The sequence below is a fragment of the Pristis pectinata genome, chromosome 14, assembly GCF_009764475.1.
Source record: "Pristis pectinata isolate sPriPec2 chromosome 14, sPriPec2.1.pri, whole genome shotgun sequence".
Lineage (NCBI taxonomy): Eukaryota > Metazoa > Chordata > Chondrichthyes > Rhinopristiformes > Pristidae > Pristis > Pristis pectinata.
In genome coordinates, this window is record NC_067418.1 from 45,953,415 (window position 1) to 45,975,783 (window position 22,369).

The 22,369-nt window shown below is 44.2% G+C and overlaps 1 protein-coding gene across 3 annotated transcripts in view; it reads right to left on the reverse strand.

The window, feature by feature from the left end:
- fjx1 (four-jointed box kinase 1) overlaps positions 1-22,369 on the reverse strand; it is a 440,027-nt gene that overhangs the window by 413,006 nt on the left and 4,652 nt on the right. Inside the window, exon 2 of one of the 3 annotated variants that reach the window (XM_052029224.1) lies at positions 11,075-11,091. The exons of the other annotated variants lie outside the window; for them this stretch is intronic. The gene's annotated coding sequence lies outside the window, so the exon portion shown is untranslated. Of the gene's footprint in view, positions 1-11,074; positions 11,092-22,369 lie in introns of those variants that run through there. 3 annotated transcript variants of the gene reach the window in all.

The window sequence follows — 22,369 nt, forward strand, 5'->3', positions numbered from 1 at the left end:
AGCTCCAAAAATCCTAGGGAAGTGTAAAAGTGTGGCCGATCTGGCCAAACAGGATGCTGGCCCTTTCTTCTGACTTCTCCGGCATCTCCCAGCAGAAAAGTTGAGGAGAATTGACTTCAGGATGCTTAGAGATCCATTTGGTTCCTTTTTAGTTACGTTTGTGAACCAGTGCAAATGGGGAGGAACTGCGAGCATAGGTGTGAACACCAAGGAGGTCAATCAGGGGGACAAAATGGAGAAGGATGGTTAGAGGACAAGAGATGTTCACAAGCTGGGACATGGCATGGAACAGTGAGTGCCAGAGGGAAGCAGCAGACTTGAAACTGAACAGATCGTACAAGGTGCTTGGAAAAGAAACATTACCTAGACAGATATAGATTCAACCATTCTGTAACACCAGATTTTAAGGGTGCTGATATTTAATTATATTCTAATTGTTGGGAACCCATAATAGATGAAGTACAGAACTAAGCTCACATAGGACTTGAAAGTTATGACATACGTTGAGCTGGTTCAGCCCATTTAAATGTAAAGTGAGCACTTGCCACTGTTTTTGACCTCATGTCGGGAGTGTATGGACATGCATATAAAGTTCCACTGAAAACTAATTACAGTCATTACCAGGAACTGCTGACACACTAAATGAATGATGGATGGGAATTGTGATTCGAGGGACAGAGTGAGTGACAGTGGAATGTCTGAATTGATATTAGGTCAGGGGCTGACTCATTATTGTGTCTCAGGTGGATTGAGGCAAAGGCGGTTATCTTTCACCCTTTGCCGTCTTGTTTCCCACCAACAATAATATCTTAGAACCATAGAACCACAGAACAATACAGCACAATACAGGCTCTTCGGCCCACCATGTTGTGCCGCCCTTTAAACCACGCCTAAGACTATCTAACCCCTTCCTCCCACATATCCCTCTAACTTAAATTCCTCCATATGCTTATCTAACAATCTCTTGAACTTGTCCAACGTATCAGCCTCCACCACCACCCCAGGCAGCACATTCCATGCACCAACCACTCTCTGGGTGAAAAACCTCCCTCTGACATCTGCCTTGAACTTCCCACCCAATACCTTATAGCCATGTCTTCCTGTTTTGAGCAATGGCACCCTGGGAAAGAGGCGCTGGCTGTCCACTCTATTTATTCCTCTCAATATCTTGTATACCTCTATCATGTCTCCCTTCATCCTCTTTCTCTCCAACGAGAACAGCCCTAGCTCCTTTAGTCTCTCCTCATAATTCATACTCTCTAATCCAGGCAACATCCTGGTAAATCTCCTCTGCACCCTCTCCAACTCCTCCACATCCTTCCTATAATGAGGCAACCAGAACTGGACACAGTACTCTTAAGTGTGGCCTAACCAGAGTTTTGTAAAGCTGCATCATCACTTCACGGCTCTTAAACTCGATCCCCCGACGTACGAAAGCTAACATCCCATAAGCTTTCTTAACTACCCTATCCACCTGCAAGGCAACTTTCAGTGATCTGTGGATATGAACCCCCAGATCCCTCTGCTCCTCTACACTGCCCAGAATCCTGCCATTTACCTTGTACTCTGCCTTGGAGTTTGTCCTTCCAAAGTGTACTACCTCACACTTCTCTGGATTGAACTCCATCTACCACTTGTCAGCCCAGCTCTGCATCCTATCAATATCCCTCTGCAAGCTTCGACAGCCCTCCACACTATCCACTACACCACTGATCTTTGTGTCATCTGCAAACTTGCTAACCCAGCTTTCCACCCCCTCATCTAAGTCGTTAATAAATATCACAAAAAGTAGAGGTCCCAGAACCGATCTCTGCGGGACACCACTAGTCACAGCCCTCCAATCCGAATGCACTCCCTCCACCACAACCCTCTGCTTTCTACAGGCAAACCAATTTTGAATCCACACGGCCAAGCTTCCGCGGATCCCTTGGCCTCTGACCTTCTGAAGAAGCCTACCATGTGGAACCTTGTCAAACACGTTACTAAAATCCATGTAGACCACATTCACTGCACTACCCTCATCAATCTGCCTGGTCACCTCCTCAAAGAACCCTATCAGGCTTGTGAGGCAAGATCTTTCCTTCACAAAGCCATGCTGGCTGTCCCTAATCAGTCCATGTTTCTCCAAATGCTCATATATCCTATCTCTTAGAATCCTTTCCAACAGCTTACCCACCACAGACGTAAGGCTCACCGGTCTGTAATTCCCTGGACTATCCCTACTACCTTTTTTTGAATAAGGGGACAACATTCACCACCCTCCAATCCTCCGGTACCATCCCCGTTGACAACGAGGACTCAAAGATCCTAACCAACGGTTCAGCAATCTCCTCCCTCGCCTCACGAAGTGACCTGGGGAATATTCCGTCAGGCCCCTGGGACTTCTCTGTCCTAATATTTTCTAACAACTCCAACACATCCTCTTTCTTAATATCTACATACTCTAGAACATTACCCTCACCTACACTGTTCTCAGCATCATCAAGACCCCTCTCCTTGGTGAATACTGAAGAGAAGTATTCATTGAGAACATCACCCACTTCCACAGCTTCCAGGCACATCCTCCCACCTTTGTCTTTAATCGGACCTACCTTTACCCTAGCCATCCTTCTGCTCTTTACGTACGAGAAGAAAGCCTTGGGATTCTCCTTAACCCTACTCGCCAAAGCCTTTTCATGTCCCCTTCTCGCTCTCCTCAGCCCTTTCTTAAGTTCCTTCCTTGCTACTATATATCCCTCACGAGCCCTGTCCGATCCTTACTGCTTACACCTTATGTATGCTGCCTTCTTCTTCCTAACTAGTTGTTCCACCTCTCTCGTCACCCACGGTTCCTTCACCCTGCCATTCCCTCTCTGCCTCACCGGGACATATTTATCCCTAACATCCTGCAAAAGCTCCCTGAACATTGACCACATCTCCATAGTACATTTCCCTTCAAAAATATCGTCCCAATTTACACTCCCAAGTTCTCGCCTTATAGCCTCATAATTCGCCTTTCCCCAATTAAATATCTTCCCATCCTCTTTGCTCCTATCCCTGTCCATGACAATTCTGAAGGTTATGAAGCAATGGTCACTGTCTCCCAAATGCTCACCCACTGATAGATCTGTCACCTGACCCGGTTCATTACCTAAAACTAGATCTTCTATGGCATTCCCTCTAGTTGGCCTGTCAACATACTGTGTCAGGAACCCATCCTGGACACACTTAACAAACTGCGCCCCATCTAAACCTTTGGCACTAAGCAGGTGCCAATCAATATTTGGATAGTTGAAGTCTCCCATTATAATAACCCTGTTATTTTCGCATCTCTCCAAAAACTGCCTCCCAATCTGCTCCTCAGTATCCCTACTGCTACCGGGGGGCCTATAGAATACTCCCAGGAGGGTGACTGCTCCTTTCTTGTTCCTAACTTCCACCCATATTGACTCTAGAGAGGACCCTTCTACATTATCTACCCTTTCTGCAGCTGGCACTTATATTTCCCTTTAAACATTTAACAGGAGCGTTATCAAGCAAAATTTCACATTGAGTTGCAGTAGAGATACGAGGAGAATTAACTGGAAGATTGGGCAAAGAGCCAGGTTTTAAATGCAATCTTAGAGTGGGAGAGGGAGGGCAAAGCAGGGAATTCCAGAGACCACGGTCTTGGCTGCTGAAGGCACAACTGAAATGCCAAAACAGGGTTCAATGTGGGAAGTGTGAGGTCGTGCACTTCGGTAAGAGGAATCTAGAGGCAGGTTATTATCGAAATGGAGGAAAGTTGCAGATGAGTGAGGTGCAGAGGGGTCCAGCTGTTTTTGTGCTTGAGTCGTGAAACGTCTGCAGGCAGGTGCAGCAAGTGGTTAGGAAATCAAGTGGAACCTTGGCCTTTGTAGCAAGAGGGCTGGAGTTTAGAAACAGGGAAGTATTGATAAAGTTATACAGCTGAGGCCACATCTGGAGTACAGTGCACACTTATGGTCTTATTTAAGAAAGCATGTACTGGCATTGGAGGCTAATAAAAAGAGATTCATTCGGCTAATTCCTGGGATGTGACGGTTCCACCGTCAGAAACAGCTGAAGTAATCAGATCTGTATTCTTTGGGGTTTAGAAGAATGAGGAGCCATCTTACTGAAAGATGCAAGATCACAAGAGGGCAGGATCGGGAGATGACGAGATATTTCCACGTGTGAACTGTCTCTAATGAGGGGATATACAGTAGTTACAAGATTGGGGGCCAGCCATTTAAAACAGATGTGTAGGAACAACTTCTCGCAGCGGGTGATGAACCTCTGGAATTCTCCACCACAGAGGGTTGTGGAGGATGCTTCAATGGGTAGGGGAATGTGGGATTTAAAAAGGAAGTAGATAAGTTTTTGTAAGATCGGGGGATTGAGGGCACAGAAGAGGAGACGAGACTCACGCAGAGCAGCCGTGATCATATTGAATGGCGGGGCAGGCTTGAGGGGCCGAATGGTCTACTCGTGCTCCTATTAACGAATGACAGAGTAAAGAAGATTGGGGCTTGGCAAGAGGCCAAAACTAGAGGGTGCAGAGTATCAGAAGGTTGTAGAGCTGGAGGAGATTGGAGACGGAGAGAATAGAGGAAGATAAAATTTAAATTTTTCTTTCTTTTACTGTATTATGTTCAATACATAAAATGTAGTTACCAGCTCTTCTTCTACCAGTGCCTTGTACAATGCACTGGGCCTCCAATGAATAGGCATTGATAAAGCATTCTTTTGAATGGAAAACACTGATTCTTGTAGTGAAGGAATGCTTTGGACCTTAGAGTTGTTATCTAGCAGGTGAACCTAATTATCTTTTCCCTCATAGAAATATTAGACAACTTATAAAACATATATATAAAAAAAACTGCTGGGAATACTTAGCAGGTCAGGCACTGTCTACGGAGAGAGAAGCAGAGTTATTGTTTCAGGTCAATGCCCCTTTATCAGACAGAAAAACCTTAGAAATCAAACATGTTTTAAGTTTCAGGGAAGAGGGGAGCGGTTCTGTGATAGGGTGGAGAGCGAGGGAACTGTGAGGTAAGAGATAGTGGTGCTGGCTGAGAGGGAGATGACTGAAAGCAGAAGAGGAAAGAGAGGCAAAAAGGCAAGGCTAAATAAAAACATGCTGGAAATGCGAGTAAAAACACTGCAGATGCTGGAAATGTTCAACAGGGCAACGTTAATATTAAGAGGAATAGATAGAGTGGACAGCCAGTGCCTCTTTCCCAGGGCACCAATGCTCAATACAAGAGGGCATGGCTTTAGAGTAATGGGTGGGAAGTTCAAGGGAGATATCAGAGGAAGGTTTTTCACCTAGAGAGTGGTTGGTGCATGGAATGCGCTGCCTGGGGTGGTGGTGGAGGCTGATACGTTGGTCAAGTTCAAGACATTGTTAGATAAGCATATGGAGGAATTTAAAATAGGGGGATATGTGGGAGGAAAGGGTTAGATAGTCTTAGGTGAGGTTTAAAGGTCGGCACAACATTGTGGGCTGAAGGGCCTGTATTGTGCTGTACTGTTCTATGTTAATTATACAAATCAATGGCCTTAATTCAGAATGGCCAGGCTGAAGTGGGGAAGCAGGTTATCTGAAATTGTTGAATTCAAAGTTGGCTCCTGTGGGCTGTAATGTACCAGGGCAGAAGATGAGGTGCTGTTCCTGTAGCTGATACTGAGCACGGTTGGAACAATGTTGGAGACCAAAGGCAGAGAGGTCAGAGCGGGAGTGGGACAGAATTTAAAGTGAGGGGTGATTGGAAGCTCAGGGTCACCCTTGTGGACTGAGTTGCTCTGTAAAATGGGTCACCCAATCTGCATTTGGTTTCTCCAATGTGTAGGAGGCCACAATGTGAGCACCAAATGCAATGCCACAGTAAATTGGAAGACGTTTAGCTGAATTGCTGCTTTACTGGAAGGAATATTTGGGTCTGGAGATGATGGGAAGGGAGAAGGTGGAAGGGCAGGCGCTGCACCCCTTGCAATTGCATGAGAAGGCGCAAGGGGAATGGATGTGAGGAGGCGATGGATGAGCGAACCAGACCATCACAGGGGGAATGGCACAGGCCGCCCCCAGGTTACGACAGGGTCCTGTTCCTGAGAACCGTTCATAACCTGACCCGTTGGTTAAGTCGGAAATGAACGACGGCAACCATGTGGGGGAGGATCATAGTAACAGCCATGACGGGAGAGCGAGCAGGCGCGGGGGGGTGGGGGAGGGCGAGCAGGCACGGGGAGAGCCAGCAGGCGGGGGGGAGAGCGGCTGCCAGCCGGCCTCACTGGCCCAGTGAGTGAGTGAGTCTGCTCAGCGCTCCCCAGCTCAATTCAGCTCCCGATTGTTGGGGGCTCAGGGGTGGGGTGTTGCGAGGGGTGGGGTAGGGAAGGCACCCGGTGCCACCTGGCAGAAGATGCCTGCAGCCCCACAGCAGCCAGTAAATCCATCCCCGTCCATCCCGCCAGTCTCCCAAACATTCTCGATCGTATACACGGGGTGTCAATGAGTCAGGTGTATGTAACCCAGGGGGGACCTGTACTGTTAAACTGCTGCAAGGGAGGGGGAGTGTCTGATACTGGCATCAGATGGTGGAACTTATGGAGAACCACTTTGATATTCCCTCATGGATCAGTCTCTCCTTGTCTCTAATTCCCTCCTGCTCTACAACCTGACAACTCTGGACACCTCCGGTTTAGGACTTCAGCAAAGCTACAATTTTCATTACTCCATTACTTTGCCATCCCTTCAGGTCCACTTCCATGTTGACCTCTCTATATTTTCCCTCTTACACTATTCCAACAAAGCCCAGCATAACAGCATCTCATCTTCTGACTGAGCGCATTGTGGATTTGAGGACCTATCGCTGAACTAAACAATTTCTGATAACAAACTTATCCCAACTGGCCAGATGGAAGGTTACCAACCTGAAACAGGAGGTACAGAAGCCTGAGGTCCCACACCACCAGGTTCAGGAACAGCTACTTCCCTTCAGCCATTCGGTTCTTGCACCAACCTGCACAACCCTAATCACTAGAGTTTGCAACACTGTGACCATGTTGATCATTTTGCACTAAAATGAACTTTGTTTTCTTTTTGTTCTAATTGTGTTCTTTCTTGTAAAAATTGAGGTCAATTTATGTTTAACATCTTTTTCTTGTGAATTTGCTTATCTGATGCTATGTGCCTGTGATGCTGCTGCAAGTAAGTTTTTCATTGCACCTGTGCACACAAGGACTTGTGCATATGATAATAAGCTCAACTTTGACCTTGAACTCTCTCTACAGTGGCCATTTACAGTGTTCTCTGCTTTTATTTCAGGTTTCCAGCATTTGCAGCATTTTATTTCTTCCTCACGTCCAACCTACATTTCCACAGATGTTTTACTTTGTCCTTTTTTTCCTCTCTTCCCCCGTTTTTTCATGTACCTCCTTCTATTTACACCTCCCTCAGACAGATCAGCTGCAATTAATAAGCCTTCATTACCTTCTCTCAGCCAGAACATATCAGCCAATAAATAATCAGGGTTTTGTTATTGGTGATTCCCCTCTTCCCTTCATAATTCAAATAGAAGGACATTTATTGCATCCAATTAGTTTCCCTTGGAATCTCAGTTATGATCCAAAGATGAAATATTCTGTGAGTTGTCCAGATCTTCTGCAAAATTGGATACAAATCGATCCTTTGAATGTTGTTTTTAATAAACATTTTAATTAAATGACTTCCTTTGTTTTTCAGTTGACCATCAGGTATGTGATCCAGTATGAAAGAGTGAGTTGCATTTGCTGGTCTCTAGTTAATAACTGTACGGTTGCCATGGTGCTTACAACGACACGTGCTGCAAAGCTGGTGAATGTGGATTTGTATATCAATTATTACTAGACTGAAGTCTATCTCTTTTCCTCCCTCGTTCCTTCAGTTTTCCCGCACCGTGTGCCAGCCGTGTTTCAAAGACAGCCAAGCGGACTGTTCCTAGCCGTCAAGTACCTCAGCTAACAGAAGCACTGACACATTTGTCAAACAGGCATGAGGTCAAGGATTGCTCCAGAGGACATATTCTAGGCTGCTGTGTCAGTGTACTACCGAGAGGAGCCTGAGCTGTTGGATGAGAGGTCTTCCCATTTTGGATGTAACAGGTCCCACCGTACTTTGGGCTGGATGCTGCTTCCCTCCAGTCAACAGATGCGTAGGGAACCACCAGCCACCTCCTGCTTGCCGTCCCACCAGCCGAGGCATTGAAATGCATAAATCAATGGGGAAGGCATCCTGCTGTGTCCGACTGCCCACAGGACTCACCACTGAGTTCGGGAATGGAGCACCGATGTGCAGAGATGAGCGAACTGCATGCACTTTGCAAATGGGCCCCTCTCAACATGTGTAGTGACCTCATTCACTTAAATGGGATGGCCAACCCAAAGGTGAGCAGGTGAGGGATAAGCTTATTTACTGTATACTACCTTATCTTAATGTTTCTAATTAATTGGTATTGGTTTATTATTGTCACTTGTACCGAGGTACAGTGAAAAACTTGTCTTGCATACCGATCGTACAGGTCAATTCATTACACAGTGCAGTGACATTGAGTTAGTACAGAGTGCATTGAGGTAGTACAGGTAAAAACAATAACAGTACAGAGTAAAATGTCACAGCTACAGAGAAAGTGCAGTGCAATAAGGTGCAAGGTCACAAGGTAGATTGTGAGGTCAGAGTCCATCTCATTGTAGAAGGGAACCGTTCAATAGTCTTATCACAGTGGGATAGAAGCTGTCCTAAGCCTGGTGGTACGTGCCCTCAGGCTCCTGTATCTTCTACCTGATGGAAGAGTAGAGAAGAGAGAATGACCTGGGTGGGTGGGGTCTTTGATTATGTTGGCTGCTTCGCCAAGGCAGCGAGAGGTAAAGACTCTAAGGAAGGGCGGCTGGTTTCTGTGACACGCTGCGATGTGTCCACAACTCTCTGCAGTTTCTTGCGGTCCTGGGCAGAGCAGTTGCCATACCAAGCCGTGATGCATCCAGATAGGATGCTTTCAATGGTGCATCGATAAAAGTTGGTGAGTGTCAAAGGGGATATACCAAATTTCTTTTGCCTCCTGAGGAAGGAGAGGCGCTGGTGAGCTTTCTTGGTGTGGCATCTATGTGATTTGACCAGGACAGGCTGTTGGTGATGTTCACTCCCAGGAACTTGAAGCTCTCAACCCTCTCGACCTCTGCACCATTGATGTAGACAGGTGCATATTCACCGTCTGTTTTTAATACATTTTACTCCTTTTCTTATTTCTGATTTAAAATCATTTAATCCAATTTAAGCACACTTAACATGCCTCTGATTATTAAAACAGTGCAAAGTTCTCCCAGCAGTGACAGCAATGAGGTGTCAAAAGGTCATCAGTGTGGTCTGGAGGTAGGATCCACCTGAGGCCTCCTCTGTTTGATGGGATGACTCTCAGGCATGGAGCTTTAGCTCAGCTGGCCCCTGCGGATCCTGATCGTTGGGGGGTGGTGGTGATTTTAGGAAGGGGGTCTGATTCAGGATAATTTGGACTATTTTAATAAAGAGTGGGAAAATTCTCCCATTCCAACTTGGCCAACTTCTGACAGAGCTTCATTGGTCCTCAAAAATATGAGGAGGGGGATCCAATAGCCAGCCAACACTAGAGCACCTAATTAGGGATTGTCTACAGATTCTCTGCCCCTTAATATTGTGGGTGCAGATCTCAGCACCATAGCCCAGCCAGACTCCACACCCCAATCTGTCATCTATCATCTCAGGTGCTGATTAACCTGCATTTAGTTTTACTGTCATCTTTCCTGCTTGCTCTGCTTGTGGTCAGCTTTGTCACTCTGCTCCCATTTCTGGCTCTGCGTCAGCTCCCAGCAACACTACATTCAGATTCTGGGGGCTGGAACCTGCTGGCAATGAATCAAGCCCAATCCGCAGGGAGACCTCGCAGGAATGGGTGGCTTTAAAAGGGGAAACAGCTTGATGCCAGGCGCAGTCCCAGACTTAATAAAAACTGGAGCAAAGAACGAGCTGCTGGAGGAACTCAGCAGGTCAGATGGCATCTGTGGAGGGAAATGGAAAGTGGACGTTTTAGGTCGAGACCCAGTCCAGAGGAAATGTCGCCTGTCCATTTCCCTCCACAGATGCTGCCTGACCCACTGAGTTGTTCCAGCAGCTTGTTTTTTTTGCTCCAGATTCCAGCATCTGCAGTCTCTAGTGTCTCCTCTTAATAGAGCCTAGACAAGCCAATGATTTTAGGGGAAGAAGGAGTTGATTTGTCTGGTAGGTGACAGCTCTGATTTATGGAAGCCTCTCTGTCTTTTCTCCCATGTGTCACCTCCTCTGCTGATTTATAATGTTTGCATAGAGTTGTCGTGCTGGCAGATATTTGTTTGTCCTGAAGTCCTTTTATATGGGAACTATGACACAAAATGCTTCATTTTACTGCCATCAATTCTAACTTATCGTTCTAAGTTTCCCCAATCTGGATTGATCTGAAAATCAGACATCACTGTGCTTGGTTTTAGCGAATCAACATAAGTGCATTTGCAAACCAGGCAATATTCTGAGAAGCGTTGATGCACTTAAACTCTGGACTGCATTTGAAAAGTTTGGGGCAGGCCCTGGTGGTAAAATTCTTGTGTCCAAGTTGGGGAAAGCACTACAAGGAGCTTGTACATCGGGTGAGAAAGCATGGCTTAGACAAATACCAACCTATCCTATTCTACATCATTCGTGCGGTACTCTGAGTGGGGCAGTTGTGGGCTCAAGCTATTCTCTACGACTTGGTCATGCAATCAAGGCTAACTATCCAGGGTCGATGAAGTGCTGTAGTGTAAGAAGTCCAATCCTTTGTGAGAAGTAAAACTGATGAAAAGGGTATTTACTTTAGATGGAGGTAAAATATCCTCACCATAGGAGCCTTTGCTCCCTCATCAAAAGGGCAACAAACTACTTATTTACTCTTTTGTTATTTGCACAACTTTCTTGTGTGCATTAATTGAAAATCAAAAAAAAATACACTGCAAAAACTGGGAATCTGATATCTGTTGAAGGGTCTTAAAGCTGAAAGGTTAACTCTGTTTCTCTCTCCACAGATGCTGCCTGAGCTGATGGGAGTTTCCAGGACTTGTCTTTTTTTTGTTTTTTGTGTGCAGATTGATTATCTTATTTGCCTAGATAGCACTCATAAATAATTTATGAGTCAAATCAATTGGAGCATTCTGAGGATGAGAACAAGACCATGAATTGCAAATTTTCTTTTAATAATCTTTTTTGTTCTTTCACAATAAACAACTCTGAAGTATTAACTCATTTTGTGTGATCTTGCTGAATATAAATAGGCAGTAATTTTTATCGTTGTACCATAGAAAGCATCCTATCTGGATGCATCTTGGCTTGGTATGGCAACTGCTCTGCCTGGAATCGCGAGAAACTGCAGAGAGCTGTGGATACAGCCTAGCACATCACAGAAACCAGCCTCCCCTCCATGAACTCTGTCTATATTTCTCGCTGCCTCAGTAAAGCAGCCAGCATGATCAAAAACCCCACCTGCCTGGGACATTCTCTCTTCTCCCATCTCCCATCAAGCAGAAGATATAAAAGCCTGAAAGCATGTACCACCAGGTTCAATGACAGCTTCTATCCCGCTGTTACAAGACTATTGAACAGTTCCCTAGTCCAATAAAATGGACTCTTGGCCTCACAATCTACCTTGTTATGATCTTGCACCTTATTATCTACCTGCATTGCACTTTCTCTGTAGCTGTGACACTTTACTCTGCATGCTGTATTGTTTTGCCTTGTATTACCTCAACATACGGTGTACTATCTTAGTACAAGTGACAATAATATTCCAATTCCAGTAGAGTTTATCCAGTGAGGAAACAGTGGGGAATGATTACTTAGATCAGAAGTGCTTCAGGACATTTTAGATCAATTGATTAAATTTTAAATTTTTAAATTTTATTTACAGCATTGTAACAGGCCCTTCCGGCCCAACGAGTCCGCACCGCCCATTTTAAACCCCAAATTAACCTACCTGTACGTCTTTAGAATGTGGGAGGAAACCAGAGCACCCGGCGGAAACCCACGCAGACACAGGAAAACGTACAAACTCCTTACAGACAGCAACGGGAATCAAACCCCGATCGCTAGCGTTGTAATAGTGTTGCGCAAAATGCTATGCTACCGTGCTGCCCCAATGTTGTCTCTGGCATCAGGAATCTGATGTCAAACCCAGCAAGATACGATGAAAATCTTCTCTCTGTGCCTGTTCTAAAGAAATGAGCTGGGGAAACTCAACCCCATTCCCAGTGCAATTCAGTCAGAGAACAAAACAGACATCCTTACTGAAAAGGACAGCTGGTTTGTGAAGAGAAAAGTGCACATAAATCCGATAAGGCATGTGATTTTGAGGCTGCGATTAAGATATATTGTTATGCAGAGTAGAAGGAGCTTTGTATTTTATGCATGATTCTTGAACTAAGAATGATGACATGAGTTAAATGATCCAGTGCCACATAACCAAAAGCTCTGTCAGGATTACACAATACGCAACACACCAATACACCAGGCAGTTAACTTATGCCCTCTTTCACCAAACAGCTTACACCTGGAGTTCATTAACAGAACCATTGAGCATTGGTGTGTGGGCATCTCAAGGCACAGGAAAGACACTACCAATACCACCTCTGCAAAATCCTCCAAGTTCACTGTAAGGACAAGGGAACCAATGCCATTGTCCAGGCCAACATCCCTGGCACCGAGGTCCCTACGTACACACAGTCAGTTATGTTAGGCAGGGCATGTTGTTCACATACCCAACATCAGATTGTCTCGTCATAACCCTGTCACAGGAAGAGATTACCAGGCAAACAGAAGAGAAGATGCAAGTTTGTGCTCAAAGCCTCCATGAAGAAGTGCAACATGCCCATGGGTTCTGAAGCACACAGTAGTTTGTACGTGAACTACCAGTCCTTTCAGCATCCACCTTCCTCATCTGTGGATCAGCTTGCAATTCCCACATTGCTCTCCTCAGCCACCTTGGAACCACAAGACCAGAGCGCAAGCACGTTATCCTCGGTCCTGAGGGATTACCCAGCAAGGAGGGATGCTGTAAAATGGGCCAAACTACCTTCGGGATAAAGAACAGCAAGAATATCTCTTTGAGGGAACTACATCGTGTTTTGGTCTGGTGGGTCCAGACTCAGGACACTGGATGTGGCTACATTGTGGGGGGAGTTTTCTGAGTCGAAGGGAGATGACTATATGTAGGAAGAGTACAAAGTTCTGGCACGCGATGGTGACCGGCGCACACTTAGAAAAGTTGGACTGAAGTAGGAGGCGTAAATAGGGTAGACGGTCAGAGTATTTCTTCCCGGGTGGAAATGTCAAATACTAGCGGGCGTACCTTTAAAGTGGGAGAGGGAAATGTTCAAAGGAGATTTACGAGGCCAGTTCTTTTTTACACACACAGTCGTAGTTGCCAGGAATGTGCTGCCAGGAGAGGTGTAGAAGCAGATACAATAACAATGTTTAAGAGGTTTTTGGACAGGCACACAAACAGGCAGGCAGTTAGGATTGGTTAGATAGGCACTGCGGTCAGCACAGACATGGTGGGCTGAAGGGCCTGTCCCCGTGCTGTACTTATGATGTTCCAAGGGCTGAAGGGCCCACTTCCATGCTGTACAACCCTTTGGCTCTGATCCCGTGTGAGAGAGTGAGCTGTGCTGTGCTGGTCTCTAGTTAAAACTGTGAAAGTGTAAAGGAGATTTATGAGGCAAGTTTTTCACTCAGAGAGTGGTAGTTGCCTGGAACATGCCGTCAGGGTAAGTGGAGGAAGCAGGTACGACAGCAACATTTAAGAGACGTTTAAACAACCGCATAAACAGGAGGGAAATAGACCATGTATAGGCAGATGGGATTAGTTTGGATTGGCCTCATGGTCAGCATAGATTTGGTGGGCTGAAGGGCCTGTCACTGTACTGTACTGTTCTATGTTATAATAATAAATTGATTTACTGTTGGCAGCAACATACCTCAGGGTCCATTACAGGGACCTGGCCCCGCAATCCAGAATGCCACGGAGCATTATCGAGGGAGTTTCCCAGGTGACATGTTTCACCAAGTTCTTATCCGCCCTTTTGTGTGGACCAAAAATATCCCATGGCACTACACAAAGGAAGGGAGGGGAATCCTGCCCAATCTCCCAGCCAACACTACTACAGCGCTTTGCTGTTTGTGGGAATTTACTGCAGAAAACTTTGGCAGTCAGAACACTTTGAAGGTACTTCGGTGGCTATAATCCCTTTGGAACATGCTTCGGCTGTGAAAGGTGTGATTTATTGTTTTTCTTTGGAGTGTTGTTGCAAAGTAAAGCCATCCCACACTGATACTACTGGGACAACAATAAAGATTTCCTGTCTAAAACTTAGCTTATTTTACTTTGATACAGCATTAAAGCAATTAAAAATGTTTATTTATAGGTATTGTGACTCAACTTAATTATTGCAACCAATTATCAGCTTCATCATTAAGCAGTTTTAAATTTTTAAAAAATCTTTAAAAAATGTTATTTACAGAGTGGTAACAGGCCCTTCTGGCCCAACGAGTCCGCGCCACCCATTTTTTAAACTCAAATTAACCTACCCGTACGTCTTTGGAATGTGGGAGGAAACTGGACCTCCCGGAGGAAACCACATTTGTAGAGACAGAGGTGAGTAAACTGGTCTCAATATTTTGGGGTTTGCAGCATGCCTTAATACCATACTGGAAGGGCATATTGCACACTGCCTGACCACTCTCTTCAACCCTCCTACACATACATTCACACACTTCAGTAGCCAGTAGGCTTACAACAATGTGATTTCACTGGCAGCCACAAGAGATTCTTGCAGATGATGGGATCTGGAGCAACATGCACACAAAATGTTGGTCAGGCAGCATCTATGGAGGGAAATAAACAGTCGATGTTTCAGGTCGAGACCCTTCATCAAGATTTCACTGGCAGATAGGGTTTGTGTTACAGCGTGACGCTATTACAGCGCCAGTGACCCAGGTTCAATTCCATCCGCTGTCTGTAAGGAGTTTGCACGTTCTCCCCGTGTGTCTGCACAGGTTTCCTCCGGATGCTCCAGTTTCCTCCCACATTCCAAAGACGTACGGGTTAGGAAGTTGTGGGCACGCTATGTTGGCGCTGGAAGCGTGGCGACCCTTGCGGGCTGCCCCCCAGAACATTCAATGCAAAAGATGCATTTCAGTGTGTGTTTCAATGTACATGTGACTAATAAAGATATCTACACATGTACAGTGTGTGATCACATAACTTGAGTATGCCAACACTATTTGTAGAGGGATGCAATCACAGCATTGACACCTGGCAGATTCCACATAGTAATTTGTATGGCAGATGGTCGCATGGTGGTGTGCAGTCTGCTGAAGCAGTACTTCCTGCCTCTTGTGGCAGGATACGGAATGGTTTGGCAGAATGCAGTCCAATGTGAGAGGTTGCATATGCTCGACAAGGTGCGACTGCAAGAAAAACACATGCCCAGCTGAGAAGGAAGGGGGCAATGAAGAACCACAGCAACACCCAAGACAGGTGGCATGAGTTCAGAGAGCACTCGTTGGAGAGTTGTTCTCCGGGGCTTGCCCTCAGCATCTCCTCCACTTGCATTAATTTCAACGTGTGCACTTTGGCAGTTTCCCCAAAGCCTTTCCTTCCATTCTTGCATAGACCCAAATACTTTTCTTCACCCCGAATATAAAATAAAACAACTTTTTGTTTAGTGAGCTGCATTTAATTGGATAAATATAGAGTTCCTTTCAGAGCACTAAATAAAACAATCTGAATCTGTTATAGTCAGAGTGAGGTTTGGGGATGTGAGCCCCACTGCTGAGACATCAGCACGTACTCCAGGCTAACACCCCAGTGCAGTAGATGAATGTGGCATTGCTGGAGCTGTGTTTCAAGACTCACATTAAAACTAGGCCTTACCTGGTTTACCAGGAAGAAAAAACTCATGCTGCTGTTCAAAGAACAACATAGGAGTTCTCCCTGATGTGTTCACCAACATTGATCATTTTATCAAAACCAACAATAGAAAGATTATTCAGTCAATTATCTCTTTGCCATCATGGGACATTCCTGTCCCATGTCAAAACATGAAAACAGCACCTATATATTGCATTAGCTCTGACACCTTACTGCTGAGTGCATTGTATTTCCAGTTGTCTCTGTTGCCAGTTGTAGAAGTCTATATGTTTAGCATTGTCCCCACCACTCTCCGTGGGAGCCTTTACATCCAGTTTGTGTCTGCTTCCTGTCTGTCTATACATTCACTATTGTGTCAGCCACCTGAAATAGAAGTTCATTGCTGGTTCTGTTCACTACTGCGAGAGTTTTTATATTCATTTCTGTTAACAATCCCTTATACAGAATCTTTTCAAATACCTTCTGCGTGTTTAAATAAATATCATCCATTATCTACCATGTTAATTACCTCCTTAAAGAATTCAGCTTTGTTACATCTTACCCATGAAATTCAAGCATTCAGTTCTCTCTAATGACAGACTGTAGTAACTTTCTCACAACAGATGTCGAATTAGTAGGTCTATAATTTCTAGTTCCTCTCTCCTACTGTTCTTAAATAATAGTGATATTGGCGGTTTTCCAATCCAAAGGGGAAAAAAATCCCTGAATTGAGACCACTTTGATTATGATGAAGAATCTGCAATTTCCTCATCTGCTTTCAATATCCTGTGTACCATTGACTGCTGGATATTTGTTTTTCTTTGTATCCATTTTTTGGCATTATTTTATCTATAGTTATTCCCTTGATTTATTTTGAATTTTACTTCTTTTATATCTTGCCTCGGGGACTCGTTTTGCTTTATTCGTCCCAGCGTATGAAAAAATTAAACTCTTCCATTACAACAGCAAGCTCCTCCAAACTGCTTATGCAACCTTATCACTGCCCGCTGGAGGGTTGTAGACAACTCCGGCAAAGGCCCACGATTCCCTTCCTTCCTCCTCAGTTCTACTCAAGAGTTTCTACCACCAGCCACACCTCCTCAGTGGTATTCCCTCTTTCTAATGCCATTATAGTTATAGAGTCATACAGCACAGGAACAGGCTCTTCAGCCCATGTCTGCACTGCCCAACAAGCACCCATTTTTACATTAATACCCTGCTGACCTATTATTCTCCCCGCATTCCCATCACCTCGCCCTCTCCCACTTGGGACAACTTACAGCAGCCAATTACATTTTTTGGGGATATGGGAGGAAACTGGAGCACCCGGAGAAACCCCTCGTGGTCACAAAAAGAATGCGCAAACTCCACAAGGGCAGCACCCGAGGTCAGGATTGAACCAGGATCACTGGAGCTGTGAGGCAGCAGTTCTACTAGTTGTGCCACTGTGCTGCCCAACTTCCAGACTTGCCCAGGTCTCATTGATCTTTTCTTTACTATGCTGTTTTAAGGAGGATCTTCATCATTAATTCCTTCAGCTGCACACACCATTGAATACCAGCATGAAATACCTTGGCCAGCAACCATATACTGCCATTTTTGCCTGTTTATTACATTTCCTCATTCAACTACACCAAGAGTAACGTTATTTTTGCTTTGCCTTCCCATTGTTACATTACTTTTGACACTATTTATAATTTGGATTCTGGCTTCTGCCCTTTTTCTTTCCAGTCTTGAGAAAGGGCCTCAGCCCAAAATGTCAACTGTTCATTTCCCTCCATCGATGCTGCCTGACACACCGAGTTCCTCCAGCATTTTTGTGTTGCTTTGGATTTGTTCTCCTTTCTTTAATCCTTCTTTTAAATTTCTGCCTGACTGCCCCAAGCCAACTATTAAAAGAACGTTTAACCAAGTCTTTTCTCATGTCTGTTTTTACCTTGGTCCTAGCCTGACTGAGGTGCAGTAAATCCCAATCCTTGCCTCTAAGAAAATTTACATATTAGCAGGGCAGTAATCACCCCCAGGACTCTTACCTTTTAATCTACGCAAATTTCTTGCTCCCCAACGAGACCTTTTTATCTTCAATGGGCATTTGTTCCAACATGGATCACAATTTCCTGTCTTTTTTTTGTGGGGGAGGGGGGAGGAGGGAGAGAAAAAGAGTATTTTCCAGTGAGTTTGCCCAAGAACCTAGTTGGCAACACATGCTTTGTGGCACATGTTGGCAATTGTGTTAATTGTGTTGGATGCCATATTCCATAACATTGAATTCCCCATCACACTTCCACTCCCAAGTCAAGACACACAAGAGAAAGGGATCCCTAATTTTATTTTCATACATGACATTTTAGTCTGATAAAAACTTCTTGATACATTAATTCAGATTGCCTTTAAAATATTAACAAAGAGTAAGGTGCGTGAGAGGAAGCTGGACAATCGTAAAGAATGCAAGAAATGTCATTCTTGGGACAGATATCAAATCTGTTGTTACCTAAAAAGTTACATGCCAGTACAACTGTTTAAAACTCTCCATTGAAACAAAAGACTCTTGTGCAGTAGTATCCCAGCTTCAGGTACAGGAGAATGCAGCAACAGACCCCCATCAAAAAAACCTGGAGACCACAAAATGAAAGTGGCTAATCTTCCAACCAGAGGAGAACTTTCAATAGTTGTTATACAATAGCAACATCTGACCACTGTTTCCAGTAAAAGTATAAGCGTGCAACTTTGGCAACCTTACCGGAACACAGCAATCACATGAAAATTCCCCACAATGATACTGCTTAAAAAGACTACACATCATCCTCTTGGGCAAGGGGGAGAATTCCAGTTGCAGTCTGGGTATTTGGGAGGCAGGGATGGAGTCAGGTCAGTTTATCCCAGGTCTCCCAATATTACAGGCCCTCAGGAAAACACAAGGATTCTTCATTCCAGATACATGGATTCTAAACGACTGGAGACATTTGCATTCTCTGACATTGGAGGCCAGTTACAGAGGCTTGTATGACAGGATGGGAAACAGAGAATTACTTTTGTTTCTAACTAACCCATGTCAGTAAGGCTAGGGGGGCAAAGATCTAAACTGGTGACGTCAGCAAGCTCTTCTTCATCAGAAGCACGAAGACAACATGGAATTGATTTGCAAGCACATCCATGGGGAAGAAAGCTTGGAATAATTCCAGTGTGAGTGGATGCTGGGATGAGCGGGATCCTTTGTGCTTGATGTCCATCAGGGAAGGAAATCTGCTCTCCTTGTTTTGACACAAGTTCCCAAACTCACAGGAATATATCCGACTGTTAACTGCCCTCTGGACTGAAGGAGCATCCCACTCAAGAGGAAATTTAGTGACTAACAATGGATTCTGGCATTGACTGCAACACCCATTCTGTGAATGAGTGAACAAAAACTGTGCAGTTACCAAAGCTCAGTGAATTAACCCAGGATTGTAGAGGTGGTGAAATGCCATAGAGGACAGCACCAAAACAAAATTCATAAAAATATTAGATATTTTGTCAAGTGTAGCCAATAAATGATGGGTCTCTAATCTTACCAGGGATGACCATCCTGGGCAAACTCAGAGGCCATTGGCTCACTCTTTGCCCCAACAGTTTCAGATCAGTGGGACGAAACCCAGCTTTGAAAAAGGCCTCATCACAAGATATTTAAGCTGGGATTCCAAAGGGTTCACGCCTACAGTCCTTCCTACTCACTGGCTCCTTCCGCATGCGGATGAAAGATTCCATTATTTTAAAAAATCATCCCACTTTAAGACAACCAGAAATATCTCCACAAGCAACAAATAAATTTTCAATGAGGAAGTTTAACATTGTCAAACACAAGTCATAACAATTACACCAAAACATACATACAAAATTAATCACATTCTTAAATATACACGTATTGCAAATAAACAATAGCTGTGCTTCTGTAAACCAAAAGGAGACATGTTATATATTACATTTATATACAATAAAATTGAGAAGCATAACCATTAGGTGGAGTCAAGTTGGGCCAAATGCACTGCAAAATCTATGGAATATGGAAAATCCATCTGGGCTCTGTCTTATAATTAGTCCAATAACCACTGCTTTCAGGTGTGCGAGCACAAGCAGAAAGCATGGTTAAAGTCCAACTACACGATGGGTTTAGACCAAATCGTTCGTGCTCCAAATCAGGGAGGCAGCAGTTAGCTTACACATGAAACCCTGGGCCACATCTACATCCTCACAGAGGTAATCAATCCTGCAGTCTGTCTGTCATCCTCCATTCCCAGAGGCCTTACCCTTTTGAAGAGAGCAAATGCAAATATTTTTGCTCTTCCCTCATCAATGGCATCGATTTCTTTTAAATAAGAAGTGCAGTCACATGATAATGTTGTTACATGGACTGCCTGATTTGTGGGGTTCAGGTTAACGAGCAAGAAAAGGTACCCACAGGGTGCTTTTAAATGCAGGAAGCCATGGAAAGGTGGGGCTGCAACGTAAAACAATTGCTGTTTAACAAGCAACAGCTATCACACAATACGGACATTCATTATGCACGAGCCTAGGCAACTGCAGACAATTCTGCCAAAGAACTTACTGCCATGCTCCTTCCTTCTCTCCTGCCCCTCCAACAAAGGGTCATAACCCCATGTGTTCTCAGCAGGAACAATCGGGACTGGGATTCCAGACTGATATTTCTGCTTCCGATTATAGTATTCCTACTTTGGAGGTAAGAAAGTATAAACCCAGGGGTTTACATTATGATCAGGACCACACATTAAGAACTTCATGTTGGACATCTCAAGCTAGTTAAAGGTATAAAAACAAACCTTGTTCTTCACCAACTCTCTATACGGAATCCTGCTCCATATGTTATTACCGCACTACAAAACTCCATTGTGATATCTGCAAAGCTTCAATTTTATTCAAAATTAACAAATTGCTGTTAATGTGAATGGAAATGGTTACTCCACTCCTGCAAGTTAGCAGCCTAATTGTCCATGAGATTGCACAGTCTCCTTCATTTTCCCCCAATGTTTATGTGCTACAAGAATCAAAATAATCCCCATGCCTCTATTCTCTCTCTGAACATGTAAATGTTAATGTCGATTTATTGTGTGCATAAAGTTGTATGGTAGACTCTGCTCCTTTCAATTCTCCCATCATCCACACAAACATTGTTGCCTCTTTCTTTACAGCGATGTTACTGTACTTAAAGTTTGAGTGGAATTAATTATTGCCTCTCAAGTGGAGGCCTGTGTTAGATAAGGCGTCGCTTCTTGAGTAGTTCCCAACAGCCACAAGTTTTGGCTGAAAGATATTGGTAAAATATAAAAAATATCAAACTCTATTTAATATTTTGGATTGAATGGCACATGGAAAGGCGAAGGGAATGGGCTTTTTAAGGTTGGTAATCAATAAAATGTAAATTTATATTCTAGTAAATAGCAGATTAATGATCCCCTACACTCCTCAAAAACTCATTTTTCATTTCGATGTGTCACTTTACTTGCCTCATTATTCCTCAACTGCTAGCGTCAGGCCAGTAAAAATAGCTGTAGAGTTATTTTAAATACAGGAACCATCTTATTAAAATGCTATTTTGCCTCTGGACTATATTCATTATAGTCGGCTTAAAGGAGTGTTATTACCAGACACAAGAAGCTGTGTTAGAGAGTCTCAGGTGATGAAACAAAGAAAAACCTTCCCCTTGGAGACCCCTCTGGTCACATCATCACATCATGGGTGTAAAACTGAACCTTGCAACCTGAAAGCGGTATACCAGTATGCCACAGACCCATCTAACAGTGCGATGCTGTTACCAAGTACGGCTTTCTGGGTCACCACAGATCACCCTTCCCCCGTACAAGCACAAGGTACTGGGCCAAACAACCACCAAGACTCACGTGGTCTTTAGTGTACTCAGAACACCATCTAAACTTTGACAACTCCATCTTTAGACAGGCCGTCAGGAAGTCAACATCTGTCTGCCCAGCAGATGATTGGCTAAATCATCTTTAACTTTGATATCAAAACCTATCAACTTCAAAACCTTTCAAAGCTGTTGCAAGTATAAACCACTTCAGTCGGGAGTTTTACCGCCATCTGGTATGATTCAAGAGACTTCATTCTGACCTTCATGGATTACCCTAAAAATTTATAATCTCCCCCTTCCAGGAAAGAATGCAATTGTTTCTAACAGTCAAATAAACTCCACATGTGTGGTATTGGGTGTGTGGTATACTTCAGTCACCAGATCATCTCTCAGATCTTATCAAAGACTAGTATTTAATCAACACAAAAATCTACGAGTTCAGGGCTCCAGGATGTAATGATTAATGTCTAGACTGAAATTATCAGATAGTAAAATGGAAATTAAACAAAAAACTGCAGATGTTGAAAACAGAAAATGCTGGGAACACTCAGTC